Below are 11,313 nucleotides of genomic sequence, written 5' to 3'. Positions count from 1 at the left end.
TTTACCACGACTGCAATATCTAATACAGTAGACTGCAAACCCGTGTTTTTTCACGAAACTTAATCCTAGGCGTCCATAGATGAGATCTAACGGACTATATTGGTGGTATGATGTTATCCTATCTATGGTGGCTCCCTAGTGCACCCCTAGGGATGTATTCACATCCTTACACTAAATACTTGGAAAACACAAAACTAATTATAAGCCATTGATCTTTTCCATCTAGTGGCCGATTTATATGCCAAGTGTAATTAATAAAAATATTAAATAAATTTTAAAAGGTTAGTTTTGGGAGATGAATATTGCAGCAGTTATTTTCTTTCCTTGATTATCTCCCTTTATGTAAACGTGTATTTTATGATTGATTATATTTGATTTTATTTCCTTAGATAATCCTCTACCTTTTGAAACTCACGCAGACGAAGATTATATATTCATTCTCCGCTACAGAAACTCAGCGAAATTGACAAATTTGTGTTTTTATATCCATGTACCTACTCAAACTCGACCAACTCGATTAGCGATGGAAGAAGATATTGTCGATTTGTAATTCCCAAATACTGAAACAAGATGAATTCCGTAATTCTTTATGCGTTGTCTATAATTTGTATAAATTTTTATATGAACACTTTGTGCTTAGAACTTGTGTTTATTTGACGTTGATGTTGCAATTTTTCATTTTAAGTATGAAATTTTGTTATAATTAACATTTTTTGTATAGTTGTCAGGGGCCATTACAGTAAATAATGTACGAAAAGTGACAATTACTGTAGATGTGTAATACTAAATGATGTATATGTTTAAAGATTTAATGTTTGGAGAGAGTTGAATCCATACACTTTGGGTTTAACAATCCATAGGGCTAGGTTGTAGTACCGACTCACAAATGAAACCATCAACAATGGCAGGGAGTTAGAATCATTCCCCTGTGGTTTAGCAATCCATGGGCGAGGGCATATTACCAACACATGCGTAAAATGCTTTCTAGTGTGTGTTTTGGATTTTATACAGGAAATAATGTACGTATATAGTCTTATAATGTGCATGCCTAATAATGAATAATCTATAAAAGTAATCGTATAATGTATATTGTTTTGGATTCTGTTTGGTGACAATTATATATATATATATATATATATATATATATTGTTTTAATACAGATGCTAGTCGTATGATCTTCCAGAGGGAAAAGGCTATAAAGGAGGCAAGCAGACCGCTTCGAAAGTGTAGGATATGTGGTGCAATGTGCCATCATAATGCGTAAGGGGAAGAAGAAATCTTGATTTTTTTTCGTTTGTTTTCCAAAACATATTGTTTCTAACAACTGTTTTTACATCTACATTATTTACTACTGAATGGTTACATAATAATGAGTTTTCGTACATTATTCACTAGTGAACGACTACATTAGTTATGTATTTTATGTACATCATTCATTTAGGCAGTGAATGACTACATTATTTACTATCGAATGACTACATTATGCATGAGTTATTGTACATTATTTACAAGTGAATGAGTATATTAGTTATGACTTGTATGTACATCTTCTAATTATTCTATTACAATGGTATATTACTTTGTCATGATGTGTTACATTATTGTTCCTTATATGTACATTACCAACATACTTAATAAATAATGTACGGGATTTTATACAATTAATGTATTATTCATACAGTAAATAATGTACAATTGTATAATGCACAAAATGTACATTAACACATAAATATTACAAACAATGTAAACGCTTTGGCGTGGTAGCACGATCAGTCTCCCTATCTGTAGCCATTTCCTTTCTACATTGGTGTATAAATGAAAGAGGAATGTGTTCATCAATGTCATCATCGAAGTCGGCCACTGTCCATTTTGATTCTAATAAGACAAGCGTATATTTATTAGTCTAAATGTAAATTAAAATGTCTTATAACACAACATATTAATGCAGTATAAGGATTGTACATATCGAAATAATCGATGTAATACGATGCTTCAATTAGAAGACTTGGTGTACACATAAGACTGAATAATGTATCAAGGCATAATTAATTAATGTACACATTAAATCCTTACACATGTATATCACTTAAGATTATGCATGTTACTTTTCGTACATTATTTACTATATGCAATCAAAAACACACTTAAAAAAATTAAATTCAATGTATGTGGTGGTACTATACCCTAGCTTCATTGATTGTTAAACCCTAGGGGAATGGATTCAACTCCCGCCAAACATTAAATCATCTTTACACAGGTACAGTATTTAGTATTACACGTGTACATTAAAGGCCAATTTTCGTACATTATTTACTGTATCAAATCCAAAACGCACATAACAAAATGAAATCATATTAAAATAGAGCATAAAAAACAATAATGTACAATATCATAATTAAATGTACGAAATTGATTCAATAATGTAACAAAATTCGAATCATCTATGAAACACAAATAGATAAAGAATGAATTAATTTCAATTACAATTTCAAAGAAATACACTATATCATACTGCAAATGACCAATCTTTCAGTATCAAGAATTAAAGTTGTCAAAAGAGAAACAAAATTCAAACATTAGCTCTGTCATTGAAAGTAATAAATTAACAACATTTAAACATTAGCTCTGAAACAAAATTGAAACTATTACATTTGGTTACCAAACAATCGAATCTATGACGAAAAACAACATAAACAAAAGACAAATGCATCGAAACAGAACAAAAAGCATCCCAATACTGACAAAAATAACTGAAAATATGTCATTAAAAGAAACCCAATGAAATCTTGAACAAAAAAGTTCAACTAAAACCGAAATCAAGATTATATGGTAAATTTAGCAAAAAAAAGACCAAATAAGTGTCGATTACTATTACCTTGTTCGTGGTCATCATGAAATCGACAAAAAATCTGGAAATAATGTACAATTCGCGGTCGATTTCTAATATCCACGTCTGCTTCGTCTTCAATTCCTCCACAAATAGTGAAGATTAGGGTTTTGTCTTCAAAAATTGGGGAAATGAGGGTTTTGAAAAGAGAGAGAACCTGGGGAGACGGATTTGAGGATTGATGGTGAGAGAGTGGGATTCGGTTTTAATGAAAATAGCGGAAATCATGGATATGCATTTTAAAACCGACTACTCAATTTCTCTGATTCCAATTTTACCCTTATAATGTAGCTGAAAAACGTATTAATGTAGCGTGTGCTTTTTAAATCACCACCATCAACTTCTATGATCTAACGATTGAGATTAGTGCTATGTTTAAGACTAAGGGAGTGTTAGGAGGTTAATGCGCCCCTATATATATATATATATATATATATATATATATATATATATATATATATATATATATATATATATAGGGATGTGTTAAAATGACAACACCATTTAATATAACACCATACCACCATTATGGGCCCTAGGATCTGGAAATCGGACGGTTGCTAAGCTGCCATGTGGCTGCTCATTTTATTTTAAATTAATCAAATTAAAAGGCTGAAGGGCATAATAGGAATTCTCTCTTCTAATTCATCTTCAACCCAAATTCACGCCTAAATTTATCATTCTGCAGATTTCCGTATCATTCTCAACCCAAATTTCACGCTAGATTCTGGAAATCACCTAACCAATTTCGATTTTGATTCTCGATCCTGCAATATCTAGCTCCAAATAACATGCCACATGTTCAATCCAGTTTGAATTCATCTCAATTCGAGCTATTTCTCAATTTGACAGCGATTTGATTCCTCCAGAATTGACAGCGATTTCTCTGCAATTACAGCGCTTGTGCAATCACTTTTTGTGCTCTCTGTAATTCATTCAAAAAATCGTTCGAATATGGGTGACTCAGTTATCAACTTTGACCTGGATGTATTTCCAGATGCTGAGCTTTGTTGGATTATCAATTCTCGATTCATATTGTTTGCTGATCTATCATATTCAGATTCAGATTGTTTTGATTATGATTGGTTGACGAGTTTTTTAAAATTTTGGTTGAAGGGTAGTTTGTGATTTTGGTTGATGAGAAGTGTTTGGTTGAACATTGTTATATTTATGTAGATTTAAGGAATTATGCAGAATATGCAGGCTATGATTTTATGGCAATACTATGTTTCTGTTTTATGTATTTTCTATGTACTAATTATTGTTTTACATCTTGTTGTTTATATAGTTGTATATTGCAGTCCATACTATCTGAACTGATTCGGCTTATGTTTTGTTATATGATTGCGTAGTGTTCGATTTCATAAGATATAATGCAGAATATTAACCTGTGATTTTATGGCAGTGCTCTGTTTCTATGTTTGGTATTTTGTATGCAATTATTGCTGGTTTATGTGTATCACATTGCTGTTCACCTAATTATTTATTGCAGTCCATTGTATCTTAACTAATTTGCCTCATGTTTTATCATTTGATCCAGTTGCATGTGTGCTAGCATGCCCCGACGAACTCCGTCGGCTTCTGTTTTATTCCTGTTCTTGCAACTTGTTTGGGAGGGAGATAATTCTTTGTAGTCATATATTTTTGGTTTTCAAGAACAGGTTTGTGAAGGTTATACCTGATAAGTACTTTCATGTGAGGTGGTTGAAGACTGCCTTAGCCGATGTTATTCGTGGACCAGCTCGAAGTTTGGGAGAAACTGAAATTCCATCAGATCCAAAGCAGCTCTCAAAGAATAAAGTTGCTGACATTTTTTTTCAGTTACATGAAAAAATTTGAAGGTGATAGTGCGATCATTGATTTCTTTTCAGCTGGAATTGATGAGCTTGGGAAGAGTCTTATGACAAGAATCCTTGAACTATCTTCAGCAGACAAGGGTAAGATAGTTAAAGATTTCTATTTTGCTAAAAAGCCGGTTGTGGTTGAAGTACAACCACCATCAGTTGTGTCGACCAAAGGTTCGGCAAGTGATTCTAAAAGCCGTTTGGTGTCCTCGAAGGAGAAGGCTATAAAGTTGAACAACAAACCATTGCGTCAGTGTAAAAAATGTGGAGAATTTGGTCACCATGACTCTAGGAACTGTGGCCGACAAAAGGGAATAAAAAATTATTCGTTCATTTTTACATTACCATATTGCTGTCGTATACATTGTAAATTGCAGTATTAGGATCGCTATATTGCAGTCTAATGAAATGAGTGCAGGCACACTATTTGCTTATTTCTATTACTTCATTAATTTCACATGACAGTAGGATTAAATATTAATTTTATACTATTGTTTCCAAGTTCTCTTTCATTTCAGTAAATAGTGTAACTTCAATCCTTTTAAATTACAAATTTTTACATTACTATATTACAGTCTTATTCAATGAATGTTGCAGTGTTACCACAACAATGTTGCAGTGTACGTATTTTTGTAATAAATTTTTTTTTCTGATGAAGTTTAATGGAGCGAAACTATGGCTCATCATACTAGATAGTTCTTATTCATTCTATTAGTTTACTCATTTCACACCACATTAGGATTAGTTTTTACTTTTATAGTAATTAATGTTTATTGGCGAGAACAATTAGTTTGTGTCGAGATTGTTGTACATGGCTATATGAGTTGCAATGCAACTAATAACAATTTGTTGTACAATGTTTTGACATATTCTTTATCTGTAATTAATCTCAAGCATGCAAGCAGAATACCTGTAATTAATCTCAAGCATGTAAGCATTTTATAAGTATCTGACATCAAAACAATTATGGATAAAAAGTCAAATCAAATTAAGTCAGTCATATTGTCTACCCAAAAATAAAACTAAAACTAAATGTTTCAGTACAAGTTCATTCAAACAGCCGATACTTCAATCATCATTGCAGCAGCCATAGGCCCTATTGTCATTGTGAGGCAAGCCAAGATGCTTCGTTGTTGTACTCCGTGACCATCATCTCCACATCTATCGGTCCTCTCTTTTTTGAAGTATGTTGCAAGCCAAAACCCCAGTTTTGGAGGTATGTAATTTAACTTGAAATTTAGAAGTGCCCTGAAGCCCAATTCTATTATATCCGGCTTCTGCTTCACATTTAAATACTCCATAGTATTTGCAAACAGTTCCGGCCTTAATCTGAACAACAGGGCATTCACACCCTTGTTTAATTTTACCAAAAGTAAAAAAAAAAAAGGATTATTTCAATCATGATGACCAAAATTGCAGCTATTTCCAAATAATGTACTGTAATATTCTAAATGATGCACTGCAACATGTTATAAAACATACTGCAACATTCTAAATGATGCACTGCAATCTTTTACATGATGCACTGCAACATCTTGTTATAAAACAATACTGCAATATTTTAAAATGACGCACTGCAATATATAACAAGTAAAACTGCAATATATAACAAGTTCATTCAAACAGCCGATACTTCAATCATCATTGCAGCAGCCATAGGCCCTATTGTCATTGTGAGGCAAGCCAAGATGCTTCGTTGTTGTACTCCGTGACCATCTTCTCCACATCTATCGGTCCTCTCTTTTTTGAAGTATGTTGCAAGCCAAAACCCCAGTTTTGGAGGTATATAATTTAACTTGAAATATAGAAGTGCCCTGAAGTAAAAAAAAAGGATTATTTCAATCATGATGACCAAAATTGCAGCTATTTCCAAATAATGTACTGTAATATTCTAAATGATGCACTGCAACATGTTATAAAACATAATGCAACATTCTAAATGATGCACTGCAACATCTTGTTATAAAACAATACTGCAATATTTTAAAATGACGCACTGCAATATATAACAAGTAAAACTGCAATATATAACAAGTAATACTGCAATATATAACATGCAAAACTGCAAGGTGTATCACAATACCTAAACCTCTTGATCCTCTTTCTTCTCTTTCTTCTTCATCAATGTTTTGATGACTAGTGCTGGTTTCAACTTCTTCTTCTTCTTCTTCTTCTTCTTCTTCTTCTTCTTCTTCTTCTTCTTCTTCTTCTTCTTCTTCTTCTTCTTCTTCTTCTCTTCTGTGATCTTGTTCTTTTTCGTGCCATTTTAATTCATCTTACACTGCATTAAACAAAGAATATGAATCAAATATTATCCATCAAACAAGCAACATACAAAAAAATGCAGACTAATGAACGTCCAAATCATCCACAAATCATCCACTATTCATCTAAAACACAAATACTAGTACTCAACAAATAATTATATACGTCGTACAATAATTAGATATATGCAAGTAATTGTAGAAACAAAAATTGAAATATTATGAATAATTAAAGAACAAGTGGCAACCTAGTTAGTACAAAATGTCGCGCGGATCAATAGGCAGAGTAGCTGATTACTCATTTGTAGTATGGAGTATGAAATATTTAGTGGAATATGTTCTAAACTACTTGAATATTCTAACTGAGATACGGTCCTCAACCTGAAATCCAATAACATACTTGAGCTCCCTAGCTTCTTTTCTCAATATATCAAACACAATTTAAGTATTGCGATATATATGCACACATACATATGGAATACGAAATTCTATTAATATTTTATCAGTTTAAATGCGAATTCGGTTTTTTCTACAACCGATCACTTAATTTGATTTATGGTCCCTGAAATAAATGGACAAAGCAAACAAGTAATGAACAACCAAATCATCCACAAATCAACCAAATCATTATACAATTGGTGATAAACAAACAATACTGCAATATTGTAAATGATGCACTGCAAAATATTATCAGCAATACTGCAATATTATCACATATATAACCAGCAAACTCACATAACAAAATCGCGATAAAAACTAGAAAAAATCTTCATACAATTGCAAAAATCACCAATACATGAAGCAAAATTACCATTACACCGAGAAAAATCGCTATACAATTGGTGATAAACAATACTGCAATATTGTAAAGGATGCACTGCAAAATATTATCAGCAATACTGCAATATCAGTATCACATATATAACCAGCAAACTCAGTATCACATATACTTCAAAATGCACATCACATATACTCCAAAAATGCAAACTCAGTATACTCCAAAATGCATATCACATATGCACATATACTAAAAAATGCACATAAACTCACATATACTCCAAAACTCACATCACATGTACTGCAATATCAGTATCACATATACTCCAAAATGCAAACTCAGTAAACTCCAGCAAACCAAAATCTCAGTTCCTCTAGGTTTTCCAATACATCAACCAAAATCTCGGAAAAACCTATGATCTAAACAATAAATTTAGCAAACAAACACCAATCAACATTAAACATGGCAGAAATTGAATCAATAATACTTAAATCTCGCAACAACATCAATGAAATATGAACAAAAATCAATAAGCACATACATAAATCTGCATACACAAACAAAGTAACATTCTCGAAACCTATTTCGATCAACCCTAAACGGAATCCAATTAACATACCTTGTGAACTGATTTCACCATTTAGTTGTTGTAGGCGTTTGGAATTCCAAAAATTAGCCCTAAATCGCGCGATTCACGGTGTAGTCATGGCTGGAAATTGAAGTTACACAGTGTAGAGGCGCAGGCGGTGGGATTTAGAGGCAGAGGCGGAGGCGGCGGGATTTATAGGCGGAGGCGACGGGATTAAGAGGCGGAGGCGGCGAGAATAAGAGGCGGAGGCGGCGAGATGAGATTTTGTAGAATCGGAGAGTCGGGTAGAGAGAGAGACGAATTTGGAGAATGACGGTATTTTTGGGGGATATCCCCAATTTGATTCTATTTGAAATGACTAAAATGCCCCCGACAGCAATTCCTTATACACAGCAATCTCAATTCTGTTCGCGAAATTCAATCTTGAGCGTTGGATTTCCGGATCTAAGGGTGTATATTGGTGGTATGGTGTTATTTTATCTATGGTGGCACCATAGTGCACCCCTATATATATATATATAGAGTTGTGATCAATGTCGAACCAATTTTATAGATCGAACTAGAGACCAAATCTGAGCCATTAGATCTAGTTTTTTTGATGAGATGTGCTGCTGTGTAAAATTTTTCGGCTTCATTATAAGCCCATTTTACTTCATTATATAGGTTTATTACTTCCTTCTGTACGTAATACCTTGAAACTACAACATGTTTTTACTTGCTTTCAATATGTTTTGAAATGATTCAACATATGCTTCATTCAAATTCATTGACGTGGGTTTTTGCTTGATTAACATTTAAAAATGCAATTTATTCAAATGAGTTTATTACTTCATTCAGAAACGTTATTACTTCATTGGATAAGATTTTTACTTCATTCCAGTAGGACTTCAAATGCTTCTACACATACTTCATTCCAATAATTTATTACATTATTCTATGTGTTTATTAAACCATATTAGCGCCATGGCGTTGGTGATAGATATTGTAGAGAGAAAGAACGACACGCGACGGCGAAACCACATTTACGTACTGGAATGAAGTAAAAACCTACTGGAATGAAGTAAAAACCTACTAGAATGAAGTAAAAACCTACTAGAATGAAGTAATATATTCTGGAACGAAGTTAAATCTTCGTAACATGTTAGTATGACTTATTTACCTTCAGATGAATTAAAATAGGCTCGTGATGAAGGCGAAAATAATTTATAAATTTCTGTATCTTATCCATAAAAAACTAGATCTAAAAGCCCTAATTTGGTAGGGTTCGGTGGTTCGGTCTTTAAGAGTGGATTTGTGGATAATTTGGTAGGGTTCGGTGGTTCGGTGATATATATATATATATATATATATATATATCATATATATATATATCATAGAGTTGTGATCAATGTCGAACCAATTTTAAAGACCGAACTAGAGACCAAATCTGGGCCATTAGATCTAGTTTTTTTATGAGATGTGCTGCTGTGAAAAATTTTTCGGCTTCATTACAAGCCCATTTTACTTCATTATATAGGTTTATTACTTCATTCTGTACTTCAAATGCTTCTACACATACTTCATTCCAATAATTTATTACATTATTCCATGTGTTTATTAAACCATATTAGCGCCATGGCATTGGTGATAGATATTGTAGAGAGAAAGAACGGCACGCGACGGCGAAACCACATTTACGTACTGGAATGAAGTAAAAACCTACTGGAATGAAGTAAAAACCTACTAGAATGAAGTAATATATTCTGGAACGAAGTTAAATCTTCGTAACATGTTAGTATGACTTATTTACCTTCAGATGAATTAAAATAGGCTCGTGATGAAGGCGAAAATAATTTATAAATTTCTGTATCTTATCCATAAAAAACTAGATCTAAAAGCCCTAATTTGGTAGGGTTCGGTGGTTCGGTCTTTAAGAGTGGATTTGTGGATAATGGGATATATATATATATAGAGTTGTGATCAATGTCGAACCAATTTTAAAGACCGAACTAGAGACCAAATCTGGGCCATTAGATCTAGTTTTTTTGATGAGATGTGCTGCTGTGAAAATTTTTTCGGCTTCATTACAAGCCCATTTTACTTCATTATATAGGTTTATTACTTCATTCTGTACTTCAAATGCTTCTACACATACTTCATTCCAACAATTTATTACATTATTCCATGTGTTTATTAAACCATATTAGCGCCATGGCGTTGGTGATAGATATTGTAGAGAGAAAGAACGACACGCGACGGCGAAACCACATTTACGTACTGGAATGAAGTAAAAACCTACTGGAATGAAGTAAAAACCTACTAGAATGAAGTAATATATTCTGGAACGAAGTTAAATCTTCGTAACATGTTAGTATGACTTATTTACCTTCAGATGAATTAAAATAGGCTCGTGATGAAGGCGAAAATAATTTATAAATTTCTGTATCTTATCCATAAAAAACTAGATCTAAAAGCCCTAATTTGGTAGGGTTTGGTGGTTCGGTCTTTAAGAGTGGATTTGTGGATAATAGGACTCTATATATCATATATATATATATATATATATATAAAAAAATCCAAAAATAAACTAGTTCATTTTAAGAATCAGATTACTATATTGAACTAATAATGAAATAACAATGACCTTAATGGTCTCCTACAATGAAGTATTTTCATATAGTTCTATGTTCTGCATTTAAGGTTGGTTCTGTGTTGATCACAATCCTATATATATATATATATATATATATATGTATGGGTGTAGGGGAGCACTAGGGCGCATCCTTAACCCATATGGAACTAATTTTGGTGGATGGATGAAAATGAAAAGATAAGATTATTTTTTCGTGAACGGAGGAATTAGTAATTTGGACCCAGTGTCAGATTCAGAAATTTCGATTCGAGGGTACGTTATATATAGACATATAATACTCTTATCTTACAAAATTTATTTGTTAAAAGTTTAGTTTAAT

This window comes from Salvia hispanica, chromosome 6 (genome assembly GCF_023119035.1).
Source record: "Salvia hispanica cultivar TCC Black 2014 chromosome 6, UniMelb_Shisp_WGS_1.0, whole genome shotgun sequence".
NCBI classification, from domain to species: Eukaryota; Viridiplantae; Streptophyta; class Magnoliopsida; order Lamiales; family Lamiaceae; genus Salvia; species Salvia hispanica.
The sequence above is the reverse complement of the archived record's forward strand: the minus strand, read 5'-3'. Positions refer to the sequence as shown.